The 26,433-nt window shown below is 35.7% G+C and overlaps 1 long non-coding RNA gene across 2 annotated transcripts in view; it reads left to right on the top strand.

The window, feature by feature from the left end:
- LOC141580654 (uncharacterized) overlaps positions 1-26,433 on the top strand; it is a 563,177-nt gene that overhangs the window by 138,063 nt on the left and 398,681 nt on the right. The window contains exon 1 of one of the 2 annotated variants that reach the window (XR_012512939.1): positions 11,436-13,763. The exons of the other annotated variant lie outside the window; for it this stretch is intronic. This is a non-coding gene — a long non-coding RNA (uncharacterized LOC141580654). Of the gene's footprint in view, positions 1-11,435; positions 13,764-26,433 lie in introns of those variants that run through there. 2 annotated transcript variants of the gene reach the window in all.

Genomic DNA, 26,433 nt, shown 5'->3' with positions numbered 1-26,433 from the left:
TTAAAAAGAGCTAAATGCTGAGTTACTTCATTCTTTTATGCATATTTGCATATAATGCAGAATCTGAAAACCTTATAATTTCAAAGGCGGCTTGTATTTTTCATTTTTAAAATTGTATTATAACAGCAGCATTTTAAATTCTAGAGCTTCTAGGAAAATGGGTTTATCCATAATTTCCTCTACGGTTTGCTCTTCTCTAAATGTATAGTTTTCCTTTCAAGTTTACTTAGCATCAAAGTTGGAACATCTGTTTCTTTTGTTTATGCCAATAGATTTCAGAAGCATTTAGGCTTTCATAGAAAATGTTCATGCAAATGCCGTCCGGGTGTGGGCAATTAGTTATGTAAGCTACTAGCAAGCTCAGTCTCTGTATGCTGATGGATAATCATTTCCATTCCACCTACAGGTCTCCTTGCTTTATCTTTTTATCTTCAGTGTGTAATTAAGCCTCTCTAGTGCATCCAGAACAATGTTTTGTGGTGTGAATAAGATTCTCAGAAGTGCTGAAAATATGTGTAATTTTAAAGTCCCTCAACCCCTCATTTAGTAGATTTGAGTAGACAATGGACTTCAGAGGGTGCTCTTCAGCACAGAGGAATACATTTTTAAAAAAGAGAAGTAGACTCAGCAGCTACTTAAAATCCTGCCAGGGCAGCATTTTCTATGTTGAATAAAATCCTAGGTTAACTCTGTATTGTACCATTTCTTCTGTAGTAAAGTTGCCTCAGCTTTTCCTATTACTAAACCTCAGGGCCTCCTAAATACAAAATCATCTGCAATGCAAATATTTTTATTTGTTTCACATTGAATGTTTGAGATACAGTTAACTACATGAGTTTGAACAGTTGCCAAGGTATCAGCAATTAAATAAGTCATAACATTTTATTAGACTGCATTTCTTTCATCTAGAAAGGCAGGCACAAAAAGGTGTGTCAAGATTTTGGATAGTTTGCAAAAATCCAGTGAACTTATTAAGTCAGACCTGTATGACTTTAAAGGGTAATCATTTTTTATATTCCAAATTTCCTTGTTTCTTTAAGATTGATCTTGTGAAGTCAGAGGTTGAGAGAGGAAAGAAGAGGTAAATGTAGAGAAATGGGAAAGGAGAAGAGAAAAAAACAGGAAGAGGAGAAGAGAGTTGGGATATGTGAAACATACAATAATAAAGTCTCCATGAATAAACATTTATTTTGTTAAGGCCAAATTTCTTTTAAAAATTCAGAAGCCATTTTATGATTTAAAACATCTGCCTGTCTTTGTGTCTTTAAAAGAGATTAATATCACATACAATTGTTTTTTTTTTCTTGCTCATTCAAAAGGTATTAAGGGGCCAACTAAGGTTGACCTTGGACAAAATTTGCAATCTCTGTCATCTGTCATCTGAGTCCTGTTACTAAGCTTCTCTTCAGCCCTTTTTTCCCATTTGTCTGTGGTCTACACTTCTACCCCTAAATTTCATCAACATTTGGGAAGTTTCACTGATTGCTCTAACCATTTAAGAAATTATTTGCCGGGCGCGGTGGCTCAAGCCTGTAATCCCAGCACTTTGGGAGGCCGAGGCGGGTGGATCACGAGGTCGAAAGATCGAGACCATCCTGGTCAACATGGTGAAACCTCGTCTCTACTAAAAATACAAAAAAACTAGCTGGGCGTGGTGGTGCATGCCTGTAATCCCAGCTACTTAGGAGGCTGAGGCAGGAGAATTGCCTGAGCCCAGGAGGCGGAGGTTGCGGTGAGCCGAGATCGCGCCATTGCACTCCAGCCTGGGTAACAAGAGCAAAACTCCGTCTCCAAAAAAAAAAAAAAAAAAAAAAAAAAAAAAAAAAAAAAAAGAAAGAAATTATTTGCTAAATTGTCATCTATTTATTTGATTAACTGATAAAACTTTAATTGAAATTCACTCACATCAAAGTAAAAATAAACTGATGTACTTGCATTTTATTATCTAATTATAGAGAAAAAGGCTGTTTATCTGGATAAAATAATTATCAGCTTGGTAACTTGGCCCTTCGCTTTTCTATAAATATTTTAGAATCAAATGGATAATTTTTAAAAAACAAAAAGCCCAAAAGCTTAAACAAAAACAACTAGTCTCCTAGAATACAGATTGAAATTTGAAGAATTGATATCTTTAAATATTAAGATTTAAGAAAAATGAATGTATTTTCCTGCTGTTAATTTAGGTATTTTATTTTAAAATTTATTTCCATAGTATTTTATTTTCAAAGTAGTAGTATTCACATCTTAATTAGAATAATTCCCATCAATTTGCTTCTCTCTCACTCCCCTCTATCCCCAGGGCTTTCTATTCCATACTTTCTGTGGCAATCTTAGATGTCCACCATCCAGCTCTATCTGCTGTGAGGGTTGAAACTGACTGAAAGCCTTCAACTGCCACCCTTATCCATCTTGCCCCACACTGAGGCCATGTTCTTATGCTGCTTCCATCTAGTAACTAAATTTGGAGGGGCTGTTAGAATCAGGCTTTTTCTGGCCTGTCTCTAAAGGACCCTCTGCTCTGGGACTCCCTATTGGTCTGTCTCAGAATTTCTCAGGGCCACACTGCAGTTTAAGACTCTTACCCAACCCTGATTCCTTTCTCCTCCTCTTTTGAAGGTGCCCAGCTGACCCGCCTTCAGGCTTGGAGGCTGTTCTGCCCACTCATACTCTGTTCCATTTGCTGAGCACAGTGATTTCCTCCAATCTCTTGTGCATCTATTTTCATCTGGATGTCTATTTTTCAGATGATGGAAATTGAGAAAAAGTGACTCCCTTTGTTAATTTAAAGAAATTTCTATTTGTTTCTAATTTTTAAATATTTTTGTAAGTCATGGGAAGGTAAGAGCAGAAGGGATCAACAACACATGGGGAAGGATTGGCTTTCAATAGGAGAAAGAGAAAGGGGAACACAAGTACAAATTCAAGTACATTTGAAGATATAGAGGTGGGATTTCTGACAAATAGAAAATAGAGATAGGAAATAACATAATACATACTTGCAAGTCTGAGGCAGGCTCAAGCTGAGGAAGGAAAGAAGCTTTACATTGGGTAAGAATTCAGAAATTTTGATTATTATACTAGATTGACCTGTAGTTCTGTGATTATTAGACTAGACTGGACTTATAAAGACAAAACAAAGGGCGATGCCTTTATTGTCTAAGAGAGACTGCAAAAATCAGTATTCATCCCATAACTCACATAGAGAGGGAGGAATGGATTAGCAAGGCAAGTTAAATGAAGAGGTTTGAAAATAAGTTATTTTATGTAATATAGCGACTGAACCCTGCTCATTCCATAAACAGTTAAATATTTGAGGCAATGTTGGTTCAGGTGTATAGTTAAGAAGAGCTCATATGCTATTTAAAGTATTTAATATTTTTCTTAATAGTTGGGAATAATCTTTGTCAGAATCAAGTCATAAAAAATTCAAAGGCAATTCTTTGATAGGAATGACAGGAATTTTAAAGAAAGTGATTAGCCATCAAGTACTGTTATACCAAGAAGAGGCAAAACACCTCATTTGTGGACACCAGGTGGTGAATTGTTCATGTGAGTGTTATTACTCATTCATAGCAGAGTATCACTGTGTCAGTATGGCTTGGGGCTGAGAGGTCAGAGGTCTTCTCCCAACACCCCCTTCTCTTCTCTATTATATACTAACTCATTGAAGGTAAAGAAGCATCACTCTACCCTCAGGTTCAGGGTAGGCCCTGGTTTCTGGAAACTCAGTCAGGACAATTCCATTCCCCTTGCATTTAGCCTAAGTGAAATAGCTCACAGTAGTCCCCAAGGAACATGGCAACATGATTGCATTTGAGATTTGAAGCCTGTTTCCACTCTCCTTCTGAATCTATGATTTGCGATGTGAAGGGTGAAACCGCTGAGATTGTTTTAAATCCAGATGGAAAGCTTGCAACACCAAGGAAGGGGGTGAAGGAAATTATGCTTTTGATGAAAGGAATCAGCCACCAGAACAAATCAAACACTTGTGCTATTTCAGAGCCTTCAACTTTTGTGAGTCAATCCATCCCCTTCATTGCTTAACACTGGGAGTCAGATTTTCTTTTAGTTGCAACAGAAAATCCAAACTGACATAAATCTTAGCCAAATAACTAGTTCTATAGATTAAAATTCTGAGATCTGAATCCTGCTATTCCCATGATTATAGCTATGTAACTGTAGGTGAATTTAACTACTTAGTGGCTTAATATAGTCATCTGTTAAATGGAAGTGATAATATGTTTCAAGTTCTGTTGTATAAATTACATGGACCAATCCTACTCAAACTATTCTAGAAAATACAATAGGAGGGACTACTTCCAAACTCGTTCTACAAGACCAGTATTACCCTGATACCAAAACCAGACAAAGACACATCAAAAAAATAAAACTTTAGGCCAATATCACTGATGAACATTAATGCAAAAATCCTCAACAAAGTACTAGCAAACCAAATTCATCAACACATTAAAAAGATCATTCATCATGACCAAGTGGGATTTCTCTTAGGAATGCAAGGATGGTTCAACATACAAAAATCAATCAGTGTGACACATCGTATCAACAGAATGAAGGACAAAAGCATATGATCCAAAAAAATGCTGAAAAAGCATTTGATAAAATTCAACATCCCTTCAAGATAAAAATCCTCAAAACACTGGGCATAGAACATACATCAACATGTTAAAAGCCATACATGCCAGACACATAGCTAATATCACACTGAATGGGGAAAACCTGAAAGTCTTTCCTCTAATATCAGGAACATGACAAGGATGGCCACTTTCACCAATGTTATTCAACATAGTACTGGAAGTCCTAGCAAGAGCAATCAGAAAAGAGAAAGAAAGAAAGGGCATCCAAATTGGAAAGGAAGAAGTCAAATTATCCTTGTTTGCAGATGATATGGTCTTATATTTGGAAAAACCTAAAGACTCAACCAGAAAACTATTCGAACTGATGAACAAATTCAGTAAAGTTGCAGGATACAATATCAACATACAGAAATCAGTAGCATTTCTAATATGCCAACAGCAAACAATCTTTAAAAAAGAAATCTAGAAAGTAATCCCATTTTCAATAGCTACACATACAATAAAAAATCTAGAAATTAACCAAAGACATGAAAGATCTCTAAAATGAAAACTAGAAAATACTGATGAAAGAAATTGAGGAGAATACAAAAAATAAAAAAAAGAAAAGATACTTTACATTCATGGATTGGAAGAATCCATATAGTTAAAATGCCCATATTTCCCAAAGCAATATACATATTTATACAACCCTTATCAAAATACCAATGTCATTCTTCATAGAAATAGAAAAAACAATCCTAAAATTTATGTGGAACCACAAAAGACACAGAATAGCCAAAGCTATACTAAACAAAAAGAAAAAAACTGGAGGAATCACATTACCTTATTTTAGATTATACTAAAGAATTATAGTATCTCAAATGGCATGATACTAGGGTAAAAACAGACACAAAGATCAGTGGAACAGAATAGAAAACCCAGAGATAAATCAATACATTTACAGCAAACTCATTTTTGACAAAGGTGCCAAGAACATACGTTGGAGACAGGACAGTATCTTCAGTAAATGGTGGTGGAAAAAATGGATATCCATAAGCAAAAAGATGAAACGACTCCTATCTCTGGCCATATAAAAATCAAATAAAAATGGATTAAAGACAAATTTAAGATCTCAAACTATGAAACTACTACAAGAAATCACTGGGAACACTCTCCAGGACATTGGACTAGGTAAAGATTTCTTGAGTAGTATCTAACAAGCACAGGTAACCAAAGCAAAAATGGACAAATGGGATCATACCAAGTTGAAAAGCTTCTGCACACAAAGGAAAGAATCAACAAAGTGAAGAGACAATCTACAGAATAAGAGAAAATATTTGCAAATAATCAGAATATATAAGGAGCCCAAACAGCTCTATGGGAAAAAAATCTAGCAATCTGATTTTAAAATGGGCAAAAGATTTGAATAGATATTTCTCAAAAGAAAACATACAAATGTCAAACAGGAATATGAAAAGATGCTCAATGTTGTTGATCATCAGAGAAATGCAAATCAAAACTACATTGAGATACCATCTCACCCCAGTTAGAATGGCTTTTATCTAAAAGTCAAGTAATAATAAATGCTGGTGAGGGTGTGGAGAAAAGAGAACCCTCGTATACCATTGGTGGAAATGTAAATTAGTGTTAACTAATATGGAGAACAGTTTGAAAGTTCAAAAAAAAAAAAAAGGAAAAAAAAACTAACAAAAATAGAGCCACAATATGATCCAGCTATCCCACTTCTAGGTATATACCCCAAAGAAGGAAAATCAGTATATCAAAGAGATATCTGTACTCCAATGTTTATTGCAGCACTATTCACAATAGCCAAGATTTGGAAGCAACCTAAGTGTCCATCGAAGGAAAAATAGATAAAGAAAATGTGATACATATATACAATGGAGTACTATTTTGCCATAAAAAATGATGAGATTCATTAATTTGCAAGAATATGGATGGAACTGGAGGTCACTATGTTAAATGAGCCAGGCATAGAACAATAAACTTCACATATTCTCAATTATTTGTAGGAGCTAAAAATTAATTGAACTCATGAAGATAAAAGAAGGATGGTTACCAGAGGCTGCAAAGGGTAGTGGGAAGTGGGGGGAAATGGGGAAGATTAATGAGTACAAAATAATAGAAAGAATGGATATGATCTAGTATTTCCAGCACAATGTGGTGACTGTGTAAAAAATAATATAATTGTATATTTTAAAATTACTAAGAGTAGAATTTGATTGTGTGTAAAAGAGGATAAATGCTTGAGGTGGTGAATATCCCATTTACCCTGATGAGATTATTACATATTGCATGCCTAAACAAAAATATCTCATGCAACCCATAAACACATACACCTACTATGTACCCATAAAAAATAAAAATAAAAAAAATTAAAAATAAATTACACAGGAGAACATATATAAAATGCCCCATTCAAAACAAGTATCCAATGAATGTGAGTTCCTTTCCTCTTTATAACATTATATAGCTTTTAAATTTAAAGTGAAAATAATTTCTACTTAAAAATAAGTACATTTCTTTCTTTACATAGATGTGAAATAGATAACCAAGTTACTTGGTACTTAGATATTTTCCCCATGTTTATAGAAGACTAAGCCTCTACATTTCACAGTTTGTGACACTGATAATCTGGCATAAGGGACAACCTGTAAGAAGTTTCCTTAGGATAAGTCCCAGACTGAATCTTAACTTCCTTGCTGCTCTAGGAAGAGCTCACATTCTATCTAGACACTCGATATTTCTTTTCTCTATTCTCACACACTGATACTTGATTAGACAATTCTGTTAATAGAATAGGTTATCTGAGCACTGTTTCTTGCCCATTGGTGTCACCTATAGCTGTGAGACCCTGGGCTAAGAGGCAACAATTTAGTGTGCTGCACCTGTCACTCCTGTGGTCTTTATAAGAGCTGAGTAGTCATCCCCTTTTTTATGCATATGAGAGCAGATTCTCAAAGGAGTCACAGGGCATGCAACAGAGGAATCCTGAGGCTGACAAACAAAGGAAAATGAAATGTAACCCTGAATAATAAGAAGGCCAAATAAGGCATAAGGGCAAAACAGGAAGGCTTGTAATCCTCCTGAGGTGGTACTCTTCCCTCCATCTACCCCGTGCTGTCCCATCCTTCAGGTACACAGGGCTCTCATAGTCACTCAACAAGCACTTGTTGGTAGGGTATCTACTCTGTTGCCTTTGGGATACTGCATGAGGAAGAAACGATGGATAAGAAAGATACACTTTCTGACTGGGAACTCATAGTACAGATCAGGAGATAGATAAACAGATCACTGACTATAATGTAATTCAGAAACCTGCTGGTGGCCGTCAGTCTCCCTCTGTCATAACCTTGTTTGGTCTCCCCTTTGGCACCATGGTGGGTATGGATATCTTTATCTTATATTTCTACCAACCTCACTGTTCTGGCTCCAATTTTTTCAAAGTGTTGATCTCAGATTATTCTCATGTTAGAAATCAGGAAACAAAGGATTTAACTTTCATTAGACATCTACTAATTTCTAATTCACTAATTAGGAATCAAGAAAGCTACCAGAAATTATTAAATAATGACAAACGGGCAGCTATTTACTCATAAGACTCTTCTCATTCCCAGAATTGAGCTTCATTTCCCTAGTACCAGGTATTCTTTTGTAGGAAGACCAATGTTCTATGTATACTAGATGAGTATGTTGCATAAGGAAAACACAGTCTTTAAAAAAAAATCTGGTCATGAGATTCCGACTTCTCTATCATCATGGATTTTTGGTATACTGAGATTTAGAAATTGCTTCTATTGCATATGTGTGCTTTATAGGACTATAATATTAAAGGCTATTTAGTATATTTTGCTAGAGTTGAGATGATTGTGCTGGTCTGAATTAAAGCTTCTATAGTGAGACTACTTACTGGTATCCACTTCAGTAAATATGATTTTTTGGATAACTGAATTCGGAATCCCCAGGGACAATCTCCAGTTCCTTTACATAGCTTCACCATTCACTCATGAACCAAAAAGAAAGCAAAAAGGAGCATTCATTTGAGTTAATTTTTGGGGTACTATAAATATATTTACAATGTAGCTGCTATTTATTGCCTATTACATGCCAGGCCTAATAAAAATGCAGCTTATACGTACTATCTAATTTAATGTTCACAACAGCCTATTATTTTTCTCTATTTAGAAAGGCGGGAACTAAGGCATAGAGAGATTAAACAAATGGTAAGAGGTAGTGCTTGCTACCTCTGGGCAGCATGACTCCCTGGCCCTTAACTCCTAACTACTGTGCACGGCTTCCCATAAGGCACTCGAGCCTTACAGATCTGAGTCACTCAGATCTGGAAGTAATGAGATCTGTATTATAAGGCTATACATTGGAAATGACAAAACAGAATCCTCAGCCACACATTTAGGTATTAATAGAATGCAAAAAACAAAACAAAACAAAAACAGCTGCACAATTGAGCTTCTCAGAATAAAACAGTAACAATTGGGCCTTGTGGAAGCTGCAACTGTGAGGTTGTTCTGGTTGGAAGATAGAGTTCCAAGAGCTTCACAGGAAGAATTCATGGCTTTTTACACTAGTCTAGTGATCTTTAATTAATGTGGATCAGCTGTCTCTCACTCTGCTTTTTCATGGAACTTCTCCTTTTTCCTCCTTTAACATTATCATTCTGCTACCTTTACAGTCTTTTCTGTGTATATAGGCACACCTCGGAGATACTGTGGGTTCAGATTTAGATCTGTGAGCAATAAAGGGAAACTCACAAAAATCAAGCCACACTAATTACTTGGTTTCCCAAAAGTTAAGTTTACACCTAGGTAGTCTATTAAGTGTGTAACAGCATTATGTTTAAAAAAGTACAATGTACATATCTGAATTTAGAAATATTTTATTGCTAAAAAATGCTTACCTAACAATCATCTGAGCCTTCAGCCAGTGCTCATCTTTTTGCTGGTGGAGGTTCTTGCCTCAGTGTTGCGTTGCTGGCTGTTGACTGATAAGGATGGTGGTTGTTGAAGGTTGAGGCGGCTGTGACAATTCCTTAAAATGAGACAATGAAGTTTGTCATCAGTTGCCTCTTCCTTTCACGAAAGATTTCTCTGTAGTGTGCAATGCTGTTTGATAGCATTTTAACCACAGTAGAACTTGGTTCAAAATTACAGTCAATCCTAACTATGCCACTGATTTATTAATGAAGTTTATGAAATACTCTAAATCCTTTGTGGCCATTTCAACAACGTTCACAGTGTCTTCACCAGGAGTAGATTCCATCTCAAGAAACACTTTCTTGGCTCATCCGTAAGAAGAAACTCCTTATTCATTCAAGTTTTATCATGAGATTGCAGCAATTCAGTTATATCTTCAGGATTTGGTTCTCTTGCTCTTCCCACCACAGTCACACTTACTTTCGCCAATGAAATCATGAAGCCCTGAAAGTTATCCATTAGGGTTGGAATCAACTTCTTCCAAAATGTTGATATTTTGACCTCATCCCATGAATCACAAGTATTCTAATGACATCTAGAATAATGAATCCTTTCCAGAAGGTTTCCAATTTACATTGCCCAGATCCGTCAGAGGACTCACTATCCACAGTAGCTATAGCCTTATAAAATATATTTATTAAATAATAAGATTTTAGAGTCAAAATTACTCCCTAATCCATAGACTGCAGAATGAGTGTTGTATCAGTAAACATGAAAACACTAATCTTTTCGTACAGCTTCATCAGAACTCTTGAGTTATGAGGTGCATTGTCAATGAGCAACAATATTTGGAAAGGAAAGAGATTTTTTCTTAGCAGCAGGTCTCAGCAGGTGTATACATGTACATAGGTGTACCTATGTACATACCTATAGGTACCATATGTGTATATATGACACAAAAGAAAAGCATAAATATAACAACATTCTATATGTCTCAGGAAGTAAATAACAGTGAATTATACAAAATGGTGGTTCTTTGACCATAAAAAATAGTAGATTGCAATAAGTATACTTTCTTACAGTTTACATCAGGTTTTAGCCAAAATACAGTGAGGGGAGAAATTATATTTTATTCATCCTTGTGTTCTCAGGTTCCTGCCATAAACATTCAATGAATATTTGTCAACTTAGTAAGTATATTATATAATATACATTGTATATAATTTATATCTAATTATATGTGAATATACACAGATGTGTATGTGAATATACATTTATATTTGTTGTTCAGCCGAAATTCTAATAAAAATTAAGAAAAATAAGAGTGGGAGATCGAAATAGCTAAGATTCCGGGTGTGGTGGCGCAAATTCCAGCTACTCGGGAGGCTGAGGCAGGAGAATTGCTTGAGCGCGGGAGGGGAAGGTTGCAGTGACCTGAGATCGTGCCACTTCACTCCAGTTTGGCAACAGAGTGAGACGCTGTCTGAAAAAAAAAAAAAAAAAAAAAAAAAAAAGATCGAGCACAGTGGCGCTTGTAATCCCAGCACTTTGGGAGGTTGAGGTGGGTGGATCACGAGGTCAGGAGTTAAAGACCAGACTGGCCAACATGGTGAAACACCATTTCTACTAAAAAATACAAAAATTAGCTGGTCATGGTGGCTCGTGCCTGTAATCCCAGCTACTTGAGGGACTGAGGCAGGAGAATTGCTTGAACCGGGACCAGGGAGGCAGAGGTTGCAGTGAGCCGATATTGCACCACTGAACTCCAGCCTGGTATACAGAGCAAGATTCCATATCAAAAAAAAAAAAAAAAGCTAAGATGGATAGAAACATCCCAGTATATAATTTTCATGCATATAATTTTATTTCATCCTTTATAATGCTGTAAGGTAGGCAGAAGAATAATAGTATAGAGATTTTTCTAAATCTATATAGCTGGTAAATTTCTAAATAGTACTAAAATCCAGTTATTTTTATTCATTCAAATATGTATTGGCTACCTATGATATGTATTGGCTACTTTTTTGGTGCTTGAAATACATCAGTGAACGAATAGAGATCCTGATCCTGAGAATCTTACTTTTAGCTTGGTGTCCTTTCACTAAACCATCCTATTGCTTAAATGAAAGTCAAGTATAGAAAATGTTGTGCTTTCTTAGGGCTACACCTAGAGCCTCATCATCTATTTTTGTGTTGCTGTTCTGATTTATTTTATTTTTTAAAATGTTATTTTTTTGTGTGTAAGAACACTTAACCTGAGATTTACCCTTTTTGCAAGTTTTAAAGCTTGCAATATGTTAATGTTGACTGTACTTACAATGTTGTACAAATCTCTAGAGCTTATTCGTCTTGCTTAACTGAAAATTTATGCCCCATCACCTATTTTGATTTTCATAAATTCCATCCTGAATACTTTAAGTTTTAGATTCAAAATCCCATGTTTATTTTTCAATGAGTGGTTAAGGTTAATTCATCCATATTATGATGTGAATATACATAAGTATTCTAAATGTGCAAAATGCAAACCTTGTATTCTCTTATGTATCTGTAGAAAACTCATTCATATTTACATCATTTCCTCAATAAAATCCTTCACTGTTGAATTTCATATTTATAAGAAAAACTAAGAAAGGTTACATTTTACTCTACAGTTAAAACGAATGACATTATATATAACAATGATTACATCTTAGGAATACCAGTGAGGTTAAGATGAAACTAAGCACATATTGATGCATGTGCTGAAAATATTATGCACCTCTTTTAGAGCCTGTCATACTCTCAAATGTATCACCTCTCTGTGTGCATGTTTAGCAACTCCCCTTAGTGCCTGGAACATTTTAGGCATAGTGTTTGTGAAATTTATGATTGTATAATTAATTTAAAGTCTTTTTAAAAATCTGAATCTACATTTGCCTGAGGTAAATTGTTTATTATTTATGTTACTGTATATTCTCACTTATAAGTGGGAGCTAGACTATGGGTACCCAAAGGCATACCTAGTGGTATAGTGGACTTTAGAGACTCAGAGCAGGAGTTTGGGAAGGGATTGAGGGATAAAAAGCTACATATTGGGTACAATGTACAGTACTCGGGTGATGGAAATCTCAGATTTCAGCACTACGCAATTCATTCACGTAACCAAAAACTATTTGTACCCCAAAATCTACTACAATATAATATATATTATTTATAAAATAAAATACAAAAGTTGTTTATTGTTTATGAAGGCTATTTACGCCAATAAAACAGAAGTTCACAAAAGCTCAAATTTTGTATCAAAGATTGGACTGCAATAATTTCACATGCTGAAGCTTGTAATTGAAGTAAAAGTTTGCCTTTTAATTGTAAACCATTATTGCCTTAGAGAAATATACATAGCTATTAATTTTTAGTTCACTAAATATATCTTATGCAAACATCATGGAATTATTAGACTATTAATGAAGTCTGTAAAAATACATAACAAATACTTATTAAATGAAGGTTTAATTATTAAACAATTACACAAAATGTAAAAAGGCTATAAAATGATATATATATAGTACATCAAAATAAATACATTATAATACCAAATGCATATTTCATATATGTTTGGAAACCAGGATTAGAATTTAATGTAATAACAAGCAATGCAGAAACAATAAAATAGTTACACTGCAGAACTGGAATACTAAGTGATAATTTGTTACTTCTTTATAGTGTCTGGTGCATTTTATCAAATTAGTAAGTATTTTTTACTCACAGGATGAACCCAGACTCTTGACTCTGCCTACATTAATCTTTATTCCAACTTTGGAATTATTCTCCTATGTTTCAATGAGCCGTTAATGCAACTTTTAATAGCTTCAGATTCTCTCATGATGTTAAGAAATACATGGTACATATGTTATCATATGGGAACATACCTAATTTCAGTTCCCAAACACTCCTTTGGTGTTTATATTTGCTGACTTCAGAGAGCCTGGAGTCTGGCTACATGTTCTCAAAGACATATTCATTTTACCATAATTGTAGCATCCCTTACCAGCTACTGGATGAGGTATTTTTCTAAGACATCTGGAACGATGCTCTGGATTTCCATCATCCCCTCGGAAAACCCATGCTGCTGAATGAAAATTCTCTGTGTGGAATCCTTTTTCCTCGTGTCAACTTGAAAGCCAAGGTTCACAGAACAGTCCTCTTCTGAGGTGACTGAGGAGCAAGCAGAAAAGTTGATAACATCATTTACATTCTGGTAAGAAGATTCATGACTGATGGTTAAGGTGGGAAAGTAGTTGAATGCATACAGGTGTAAAGTCTGGATTAATGAAGAGTGTTCTCTTCAAAAATAAGTTGCTACATTTGTAAGATAGTTCTCCTGGGAAGAACTTATATAATAATGCCAAAATATTGTAAATCAAGACAGGTGTTGCTTCAGGGCCTAAAGGGTGGAAGCCTGTGCATTAGAGGAAGTACTATTTCATTTTGTGAAGAAAAATACAGAAAATATAATTGGCAAGACCCATATATTAGTATTTACAGATCAAGATGAAATCACATTAAAAATTAGCTTTAGGGTCTCTTTCAAAGTTCTAAGTACATGAAAAAAGATTATCAAGTACAAAAAACACTTTTTTTCCTCTGTGCCTCAAAGACACTGTAAAAATGTTCATTCCTAAAAAACTCATTGTGATCTTCAATATAGAGTAAAGCACATATGGAAGCATGTACAGCTGTATTTAACAGTTTCTTTCATGGAACTTAGAGTTTTCTATGTATTCAGGAGTCTTTTGGATAGTGTGGAAGGCTGTGCCTGTAATGGAAATGAGATTGAATTTCTGTATTACTTTCCCAGTGTTTCTTTGTGGCTCTGTTGTGGAGGTTAAAACCTGAATAAAGTCATGCCCCAAGCCTTTCAGTCTTTCAAGAGGACAAGAATAAAGAAGCACTATTGAATAACCAAAATATACTTTTGAGAAAAGCATACGTCACTTACTTGCATTTCTCAAATACCGTGAAGCGGGTGGGCTTTGAAAACCACAGCAACTCTTTTTAAAGAACAACAAAAATCCTGCCCTTATTCTCCTCTGTTTCCATTTCTTCTCTTATACCATAATTGCTCCAGTGCTTTTTCTTCTGAAAAATTCTAGATAAAGACTTTTTCTTCTTCCCCCCATCCTATCTGCTGTAGGTCAATTATATAAAGCCTATGGAAGAAATGGTTCTCTTGCTCTAACTGATTTTCTCTGGACTATCATTCCTAATGGTTCTGGTATTTTTATTTTTATTTTTTTGTCTTTATATTTCTACTTCTGCTTTCCTGGCACTGAACTGAAGAGATTGTTAGTCATTGTCCCAATACGCAGATGAATGTGCAACGATAGGTTTCTAACTCAAACAGTTGTTTAACTTGAGTCAAAACGTTCCAGGTGGTATATTGACAAAGCATCCAAGAGCGTAATCTCTTGCAGACAGTTTTTTTTCCAAACCCCAAATATCTGTAATGTTGGCTCTTATATTTTTTATTTTTTTACACCAAATGAGATCGCACTATTCATTTGAAAGCTAAAGCAATTTCAGGTACCTTCATTACTCATTTATTGAACTGATTTAAAATAATTCTTGTCTCAACCTGACAAAAACAAGCAATGGGGAAAGGATTCCCTATTTAATAAATGGTGTTGAGAAAACTGGCTAGTCATATGCAGAAAACTAAATCTAGACCCCTTCTTTACACTTTATGCAAAAATTAACTCCAGATGGATTAAAAACTTAAATGTAAGACCTAATACCATAAAAACCCTAGAAGAAAGCCTACGTAATACCATTCAGGAAATAGGCATGGGCAAAGATTTCACGACTAAAGCACCAAAACCATTGGCAACAAAAGCCAAAATTGATGAATGGGATCTAATTAAAGAGCTTCTGCACAGCAAAAGAAACTATCATCAAGGTGAATAGGCAACCTATCTAATGGGAGAAAATTTTTACAGTCTATCCATCTGACAAATTAGAATCTACAAAGATTTTAAACAAATTTACCAGAAAAAAAGCAACCTTATCAAAAATAGGTGAAGGATATGAACAGACACTTTAAAAGAGAACATTATGCAGTCAAAAAAATATGAAAAAAAGTTCATCATCACTGGGCATTAGAGAAATACAAATCAAAACCACAATGAGATACCATCTCATACCAGTTAGAATGGTGATCATTTAAAAGTCAGGAAATAATAGATGCTGGAGAGGATGTGGAGAAACAGGAATGCTTTTACACTGTTGGTGGGAGTGTAAATTAGTTCAGTCATTGTGGAAGACAGTGTGGTGATTCCTCAAGGATCTAGAACCAGAGATACCATTTGACCCAGCAATGCCATTACTGGGTATATACCCAAAGGATTATAAATCATTCTGTTATAAAGACACATGCACACATATGTTTATTGCAGCACTATTGACAATAGCAAAGACTTGGAACTAACCCAAATGCCCATAAATGATAGACTGGATAAAGAAAATGTGGCACGTATATACTATGGAATACTATGCAGCCATAAAAAGGGATGAGTTCATGTCCTTTGCAGGGACGTGGATGAAGCTGGAAACCATCATTCTCAGCAAACTCACACAGGAACGGAAAACCAGATACCTCATGCTCTCACTCATAAGTGGGAGTTGAGCAATGAGAACACATGGACATAGGAAGGGAAACATCACGCACTGGGGCTTTTGGGGGGTGGGGCACTAGAAGAAGGAGAACATTAGGAGGAATACTTAATGTAGATGACAGGTTGACGGGTGCAGCAAACCAGCATGGCACATGTATACCTATGTAACAAACATGCACATTCTGCACATGTATTATAGAACTTAAAGTAAATAATAAATAGTAATAATAATTACTGTCTCATGAGTAAGCTGTAATTATAGGCACAGTTGGAATAGACAGATGAGTAAGACAAGGGACTTCAGATGCGGTAAAAGAGTTCACAGAAAGGCAAGTGATTATGGCTGTGGGAAAGAGGAGTATTATAAGACTGGACCTTGAGAAGTAGATAATCTTTCTTTTGGGTGGCAGAGATGGATAAATATGGTCTAGACAAGTGGCCCGGCCTGGGGAAGCAGGTACTGGCAAGATAGACTATGCTGATGGTGTGAACAAGTTTGTGTGTGTGTGAAAATAATGAGGATGACATATGGGAATATCATGCAGTGATAAAGTTGGAATGTAAGTTATATGATTATTTTATAAGACATGTTATTTACTGGAATAAAAATTACTGAAACTTTGTAATGGGATACTTCAAACCAGGATATAGGATGCTTTTCTTCATATGTCATATTTCAAAACTCCTTAATAATTTTTTGCTTTCATTTGTTGAGTAAGTCTGAGTGTGACATTTGACTTTGAAGGGTAGGAGGAATAAACAAAAACATAGTAATTTATTAACCTATCTTTCTGAGCTTTAAGGCTAAATCAAAGCTTTGTGTTACAATAGTATTGCTGAAGTTACAGAAGTCCTAAAGGGTTTTAAGTATTAAAGTATCTTTCCTTGTTTGATTTATGTCCTATATCCTTGGCCTTAAAACTTCAGCTACATTTTATATTAAAATATTCATAAATTTTTTATGAGTATAACTTACACAGATTTCTGGGCCTACTGATTTATCTTTATTATTTTTTTTTCATGAGCAAGAGTTGTCCACGGTGGATGTGTGATCATCTTCCTATCATGTAAAGGTCTAAGGCAGGGGTCTTTAAATTATAGGGATCTTCATTTTTATCAGCATGCGTGAGACTCTTAATACAACTCACTTATTTACGAACAGATTTGATTATGTGGATGAGCAGTTCTCTGTTCATTCAGTAACCAAGACAGAGCGAATCAACATATTCTTACATAAACTGAGACATAAAATTTGTGTTAAAATCCAATGGAGCAGCAAGCTACACACCTGCTGCTAACTTAGAGCTGCTAGATTTTTCAAGAACTGTCCCTATAGAACTTTGAGCCAAATAGAAAACAAGTCCAAATATATCTTTGTCACGATACCTTTCTCACCAAAATTTGGTTTGCTAGATGAACTTTTAATAAATGAAACTTTAAGATAAAATGAGCTCTTAAACATGCTTATTATGACTGAAATTGTGTTTGAATATTTTTGTCCTTGAAAAATTTAAATACTGGACTTCCTTTTAATTACCCCTTTTGACTTTAGGATAAAAAGGATAAAATACTTATGCCAGTTCCTGGTGTCTTTAGACATTCTCGTACATCTTTCATTGTATTATTTGAGGATAATGAAAAGGTGGTGTATAATGAAGTGAAACCCTGATTGGACTTTCCCAAAGAGAGATCAGGGCTAGATTTAAAGGTCCAACTGGAGGCAATGTGTTGTAGGGATTAAGTGCATAGACTCTGGGTCAGGCTGTCTGGGTTTGAAACTCTGATCCACCATTATCCGCAGGTGACTGACCTCGGACAAGTCATTCATCCCGTGACTCAGATTCCTCATTTAGTAAAATGAGAATAAAAGTATAGTATTTATCTCATTGTGATGTTGGGAGAATTTACAAGCCAATCCATTGAAAACACTTAGAATAGTGCCTGACATTTAGCAAGCATATCATAATTGTTAGCTCTTATAATTAGAAGTCAGAGTTATCTTGCCTTTCTTTCTTGTCTTTTTTTCTCTGTTTCTGTGTGTCTCTCTCTCCTCTCTGCCCCCCTTCATTCTTCCTGTTTCCATGGAAAGTAATATTTGGAAAATACATTTTCATCATAATTTTAATAGCTGAATGAATAAGGGAATTGCTATCAAGTGTCCTTGCATGATTAGACCCAAATTCTTTCCACATCTGTTTGTGGTACAGGAACCATTTGAGATGATAAAAATCAGAGCTCCATTTTGCAGGCCTTTCTGATTTTAGTTTACAGCCTTCAAGTTATTTACCTGGTGTGCCTTAGTCAGCATTCCCCACAGCCTGGATGAATTGATCAACTGTGTCCACATACATAAATATGTCATTACTAATATCTTTTCCAGTTATTACGTAGGAAGTCAGAGATGAGTGAGATTAACAGAGTGAAAAACACCAGCTGTAATGATGCTCGATAAAGCTGTCAGGTTTTAAGTCATGGGTTAGTAGCATATCCTGACTCTAAAAATGAGATAAAATTTAAACCGCACATTAAACAATGCTAGCCCCAGCAGCTCTTAGTGAATTGCAGTCTCTCCTGAAAAGTTTCTGAAGAAATACAATATGCCTTCCGTGTGTTGTAGCTTGGATAAACTGAAAAATAGAAATGGTAGATGTTTCAATTCTCTTCTGCCTAAGGTGAACCAAACTGTTAGTACATACAGTTTTCATTCAAAACAGAATTGACCCAAAAGAAAATACAAACATTAGAATTTGTATAAGTTATACAGCTGATTCCTGTGTTTCTTCAACTGGAGTACTAGGAAATTATTTAAATGACTTTCTAAAAGGAAAATAACTCCCTGATTTGTGGTGTTTGTCAGTTTCCATTGTATAAACACTCCCACCGTGGCCAGCGCACTCCCACCGTGGCCAGCGTCAGCTACTGACCTGCTGTTCCTGAATTGCAGGGTTAGAAAAATCTGCATAGTTGGTTTCTGTGAGCCACTGGAGCTGCCTGCAGCACACCTGTGGTTGCTTCTTTTGCTCAAGAAATGCAGAGCAGACTTGAATGTCTAAGAGGACCAGTAATGAAGAATTTGGCCATAAAACAGCAGACACAAACTGAAAAAAGTCTAGGTAGCTGAAGGATACAGTGAACTAGAGTAAACTAGAAGGCAATGAAAACTAGAGGAGCAGATTCCATTCTCTAGGACATAAGAAGATACTCCGTAGTTCATCAAACTATACTGTTTTCATTCAATCTAATTTATTATTTTAGGTCAGTTTAAATCAATCATAGATCGTCCTAGGTAATATGGAAGCTATGACTATGGGTAATAAGTTTTTATGACTACTGTACATATAACATTTCATTTATTTTTCTTATAACAAAATTTTTCATCCCTCAGTTTCCTTAACCCTTGTTATTAAGATGGGTAGAGGCTAATTATTGCAGTGTTGGGGTTAATTTTTGAACACTTTGATCATTTTGGTTGCGCTGTTTTAGAAGTATAAACTGCAGTTGAATTTCTCTGCTTATAACAAAAAAGGAATTTTAAGGATAAAAAAAACTCAGAAAAAATAAAATAAAAACCAATGGCTATCAGTATTATATGAGGGAAGCAGTGCTATAACACAGCCTTTTTAACTGGCTACAAGACAGCTCAGGGGCCTTTGAATCAAAGCAATATCTGAAGGGGACTTCAAGTTGTTTGCTGTGACACGTGTGTAATATGGAGACTCCGTCTGTCTCTCCTATGATGTTTTCAGTAAATTCTGTATTTCTCACTGTTGCTTTTGTATGAGTATATTCTTTGGTGAACCTAGAAGCAAATACACTATTATAGACAACTGATACTGAATTTACATGCATAAGAGTTGTATTATTACATGAAAATAAATAAAATTTTCCAGGATGGCAAGGTCTGTGAAACAGAAGGCCAAGAAAAACATAAATGGCAGTTCAAGTAGATTGCTGTCTAGGAAATACAGTTTGAGGAATCCTTCTTATGAAACTTCAGGTTTTATTCACCTCCAGACTAGAGAAAATTATAACACATAGAAAAAAATGCTTCTACCCCCATTTGTAGCTTGGACACTGAAGACTAAAACCACCTACCAGCATTATTTTTTCATCAAGAGTAACATGACATTATTCTGCAGTTTTTAGCACAGTTTTATTCTTTTTAGAGGCCCTTTACCAGGTAAATACCTTATTATTCAGTACTTCACCCCAAAACATCAATTCCTCAATAGGAAGCACCAACAGATTATTCTTAGTTCCTTTGAAACCCTCATCTTTAGCTTGCCATTTCCATCAGTCCTGAACTATTAAATCACAATCCTTATTCAATTCTAAATAAGCTCTTACACTGATTATCTACATTAAACCAAATTTCTAATTTTTAATAAAATCCAACTTTGCCTTCCCCCCTCTGAAATACTATCAAAGCTCTATTGAGGGGAAATCCTCTTTTATCTCTGTAAGCAATAAATAGGTTATGTCTTATCAATGGGTCATATTGGTGATATTTGATGACCTGGCATTCAGCAGCATCATTGTTGTAATATGAGAACAAAGCACTCATGTATCATAGAGCTGAGACATGAAAAATATGATATCCTCGAATAGTTTGAGGAGAATTCAGTAGAAATCACTATTTACAAAGTGTGGGCAGGGTTTAATGAAATCAGGTGTGTTAGAGTGGGATAAAGACTAATCGATCCAACACTAAAAGGGTAACAGGACAGCGCAAGTACCATTTACTAGAACATAACAGCCATAGAAAGCAGTATGGAGAGGGCCAATTTATGGGAGTGTGGCTTTAGGGACAAAGCCAGCCCTTGGCACACCACAAGAGGAGACCAGGGGCAGTAATAACAGGGCCTCACTCTACTCACTATTTCTAGGCTCCTCCTGATCCTCCCCACTTGTCAACCCCAACAGGAAGCCCAAAGGCAAATTAGTCCCTTGATATAGTTCAAATCAATGAGACTCCTGGGGCAAAGAGAAAGGTGGAGAAGGTGGAAGAAGAATCTAGAGGGACAAATGGAAGCTGTTCTCAGAGATGGCTTCGAGATAGTGGAGTAAGCATAAACTAGTCTCCCATTTTCATCAAAATGCTGGAAAACATATTCCCTATGATGTATTCCTGCAGTCTCTTATTTTGTGTATACTGTGTCAAGTTCAATTACACATATTTAGGAGCAGGAGTTGTTGCTAAATTTTTATGCATAATAAGAGGATTTCAAAGTCCAGAAAACTATGAGGAAGAATATATATAGTGTGTGTGTATGTAGTGTGGTATGTATTTTAAGGTCCACGGATAGGTATTTGAAAATAAGAAGGTCATTCTCATTATGTCAGAAACTTGGAAATACCTGAAATCTAGAATCAACCTGTAGACCATGGAGTGAAATCACAGCCAAAAATATATGTGAGCATGTTTTGATGCAGAACAGTGAGAGCATCAAGAAAGCTCCATGCCCAAAGTGTGAGAAGCCAGAACCCAGAGAAGCCTCAGGTGCAGACAAGAGGGTAATGAATTAAGGTATTATGGCAAAAACAGCAAGGTAGTTTAATGCTCATATATCGTCCAATTTGAGCTCCACCAGCAATCAAATAGCAATAATGATTGTACCTGCCTCTAGCCCAGAACAAATGAGTGTGTGAAAAAGTCAGAGATTGAGGTCCAAAGACACGCAGATGGGATATGGACTACCCTGTGGCAGAACTCAGTTGTTGCAGCCTGAAGCATTCTTATTTACACCAATAAATACAGCAAAAACCATTGTGGATGCTTCACTGCATGCCCATGTGTGTTGCTCAATCGGAGACAGCAGTCAGGTGGATAGAAAAGGAACCGAAGAATGAGCACCCAGGTGAAAATCACAGAGTATTTGGGAAAAGCCAACACTGTGCAAGATAGACAACAAACTCAGCAAATGTGAAAAGCGTATTTGAGGAAACAGTTGATAGAGCAATTTGACTAAAACTTTACACAATATGCTTAACATTCTCAGACGTATAAAAAAAATAACAGTTCGATAAAAAGCCACTTAGAGATTTTTGAAATTAAAAATAGAGTTTTTGAAATAAAAAAGCTAAAAAAACCAAAAAAAAAAAAAAAAAAAAAACCAAGCTGAAGAGCTAAAAGGATTTAGACGAGGGATGAATTGCTGAGCTGGAAGATGGCACCAGGGAGTTTTCTCAGAATATAGCCAAAGAGGTGAAGAGATGCAAAAAAGGGGAAGGCGTATAGCAGATAGATCCAAAAGTTTCATTTTCTATCTGAAACACATGCCAGAAGAAAGCAAAAAAGAAGGAGGGAAATTCATAGTTGAAAAAAAAAAAACAACCCTAACAATTTATGAGAGTTGAAGAAAGAAAGAATCAACCTTAAGCAGCCAAGCAAGAAAAAAATATTCAAAATATACACACTAAGAGTCCCAGTAGAAGAAAATTTTAGAGAACCAAGGATACAGAGAAAACCTTGAACAATACCAGAGACACTGGATTAAGGACAGAATTTCTGAGAATCAGATCAGATTCAGACTTCTGATCCACACCACTAGTTACAGGAAGACATTAAATCAGTTTCTTCAGTAATTTGAACCTAAAATTCTATACCAAACTATCATTCAGTATTAAGAGAGAAATAAATACATTTTCAGATACACAAGAATTCAGTTTACCTCTCACAGAATCTCTTTGAAAAAAATATTAGAAGATTGTTTATTTAAAAAGGAAAATGAAATAATTCCTGTTAGAAATAATTGGTACAAAAAGCAATGGTGAAGAAAAATTACTAAAATATATTAAATGTTGTCAAACTATTGTTAAAAATATACACAAGCTGGATACAGTGGTTCACACCTGTGATCCCAGCACTTTGGGAGGTTGAGGCAGGGAGATCATGAGGTCAGGAATTCAAGACCGGCCTGATCAACATGGTGAACCCCCATCTCTACTAAAAATACAAAAATTAGCTGGGTGTGGTGGCACATGCCTGTAATCTAGCTACTCAGGAGGCTGAGGTAGGAGAATCACTTGAACCTGGGAGGTGGAGTTTGCAGTGAACCGAGATCGCACCACTGCACTCCAGCCTGGGTGACACAGGAAGACTCTATCTAAAATTTACATATATATAGATACACACATTAAATTCTAGAGTATGTAAATACAGCAGTTGAAAAGGGGAAAGGGAAATAGAAGTAGAAGAAAATGAACATTAGAACAAATGTTTAGCAGTGGGATTATTTTATTGGAAGTCTAATATAAGAAGTACATTCTTCAGGGAAGTATTCCAAGGGCGTATGAACAATCAAGAGATAATAAAACAACTTTATAAAGTAGTATATGTCAAAATACAAATGTAGGATTTCAGATCTTGGGTCTTTGCTGCCAAATAGGAAGAAGCCACTGGAAGACTAAGAGACTGATTGAGAAACAAGAATAAAAATTATCAGAACAAAATGGAGCATTTAAATTGGATTCTTCACTGTTTATACAAATAAGAAGGCTGCGGTGGTGATAATACAGTACAGTGTTTAATTATTTAAATTACTTATAATCTTTGCCCACACATTTACAGCTGCATTCAATCCCTAACCTGTGCCAACTTTCTAACTTGCTCTGAATAAATTATACCACTGCCTTCATGAATTGTACTTGTGTCATTGGCACAACCTAGGACAATCACTATTGTCTTTTCATAAAGACATTATTCTCAGCATCATGATACTGTCCTTTGCTTTTCTCTCTTTAGTGAAATTTGCTCATTTCAGTATCTGTGTTTTCCTCAATAACTGGGTTGTTTTTGTAAATAATATGTAAATAGAAAATGTCTATTTGTTGGATGAGTATCTTTTAATATCTTTAGCTGTTAGAATCTTGGGGCCAGGTTAGTGGCAGTATGTGCTAAGTGTACAAATCCCCCCTCTATTTTTTTAGCCCATGTTTTTCCTTCACTTGGATTTTCTAATGATGAGCTATCTTTCATTCTCAGTTGCCTCTGACTGTGGGACTGAGGTTTAATACTGGTAGAATAATAGACTCTCAACAGAAAGAGAAACATTGTCAAGAAAACCATTTAAACAGACTCACTCATTTCAAAAATTTTAAAATTAAAAGAGAAAATATTGCTTATAATTAAACACATTTCTCTTATTCTTTTATACATATTTTTGTAAGCCAGCTCAAATTTCTAGAAATAGGATACAAATATAATTCAATAAAGGACTCTATGGTTAGTTTTTTTTAGTATCAAGAAAAAAGCAGCCCTTACCAGGCAGTTGTGTGTTTTCAAGAAAGTAATTTAGTAAGTTGAAATTCCTTAGTGGATAATAGTTGATGATTCCAAAAATATGTTTTTTATAAAAGCTTATAATCTCTGTGTTGCCATGTTCAAGCAAGAGTTTACGTTCTGGATATAAAAGGATGAGAGATTGGTTACATTTCAGTAAGTCATTGCATTTACTATGGTTTTGGAAAAGAAGCTGTCTGTCTACTCACTGGATTCTTCTGTGCTGTTGCTGGCAAATGAGCTCCCAACTGCTGAACTGGGTCTTTTGCCTTCTTTGTATGGCTGCCTCCTCCTGGCCCACTGGTCAGTTGCTTCTTCCTGGGAATCATCACTAGCTTTTCCAGCTTTTAGAATCAATTCCCGGGATAACTTTTGGAGACTATTTATTTCCAAATACCAATACAGATTAAAACACATTAAATATGAAAGTGAGACAACATTTTCAAGATACATCAGTCAAGATAGAAATATCGTATAGTCCAGTCAATGAAACATAGAATTACAGTAGACTAGGACTAGAATAATTTCATTCAACTTTTTCATGGTTCACTTTCAAACTTGTATTACTTAACAAAAAGAGCCACGTATCTTAAAAAAAATAGATTTATATGGGAGGAAAAAAAAAAGTGGGGAGAATAATCACCAAGCATTGCCTCTGTGGATTCAATTCAACGGGTATTCCTAGGGTATTAGGAGTATGCTTGATATTTTATTAGTTACTGTGGAGAAATACAAGTAAATTTTTAACTATATCCTCTAAACACTCAGTAAGGAAATAAAATATTATTACCTGAATAGCCTGTGGAATTAAAATCTATGATACTGAGTTTTCTATTAAACTCAAGTACTTAGGGTTTGACTTTTTTTTTTTTTTTTTTTTTTTTTGAGACAGAGTTTCGCTCTTGTTACCCAGGCTGGAGTGCAATGGCGCGATCTCGGCTCACCGCAACCTCCGCCTCCTGGGTTCAGGCAATTCTCCTGCCTCAGCCTCCCGAGTAGCTGGGATTACAGGCACGTGCTACCATGCCCAGCTAATTTTTTGTATTTTTAGTAGAGGCGGGGTTTCACTATGTTGACCGGGATGGTCTCGATCTCTCGACCTCGTGATCCACCCACCTCGGCCTCCCAAAGTGCTGGGATTACAGGCTTGAGCCACCGCGCCTGGCCTTGACTTTTATTAATCAGTAGTATACAAATTTCATAACACTTTTGCTGCATATGTTGGTTAAAAGTGAAGAAAAGTGAAAAAGCCAAAATGCATGAAGGCTTTGTTAATTTTGAATTTGAATCAATAGCAACTTGGAGTACTTTAGTTCCAAACTGCTGCTTTCTCATCACAAACCATGAAATCATGAAACAGTGTATTAACTGGAAGGAAAAAATCCCAAACTACTGCCATACAATCAAACTTTTTTTAAAAAAAGCTGAGAAAAGTAAAAAGAAAACCCAAATAGGAGAACATATAATACCTAGAAAGCAATTTGGTGAGTTAGAATTAAGATTTTATTTGATGTTACTTTTCGATACTGTATGAAAGGCAGGCAACATAAATTTTAAAAGAGGTCAGCTCTTGTTTTTTTTTTTTTTTTTTTTTTTTTTCTGAGACGGAGTTTCGCTCTTGTTACCCAGGCTAGAGTGCGTGATCTTGGCTCACCGCAACCTCCGCCTCTTGGGCTCAGGCAATTCTCCTGCCTCAGCCTCCTAAGTAGCTGGGATTACAGGCACGTGCCACCATGCCCAGCTAGTTTTTTGTATTTTTAGTAGAGACGGGGTTTCATCATGTTGACCAGGAGGATGGTCTCGATTTCTTGACCTCGTGATCCACCCGCCTCGGCCTCCCAAAGTGCTGGGATTACAGGCTTGAGCCACCGCGCCCGGCAGCTCTTGTTTTTTCCCTTTTTTTTTTTTTTTTGAGACAGCATTTTGCTCTTGTTACCCATGCTGGAGTGCAATGGTGTGATCTTGGCTCACTGCAA

Source organism: Saimiri boliviensis, chromosome 1 (assembly GCF_048565385.1).
Source record: "Saimiri boliviensis isolate mSaiBol1 chromosome 1, mSaiBol1.pri, whole genome shotgun sequence".
In the NCBI taxonomy this organism is placed as follows: Eukaryota; Metazoa; Chordata; class Mammalia; order Primates; family Cebidae; genus Saimiri; species Saimiri boliviensis.
This window is presented reverse-complemented; position numbering and strand designations above follow the sequence as displayed.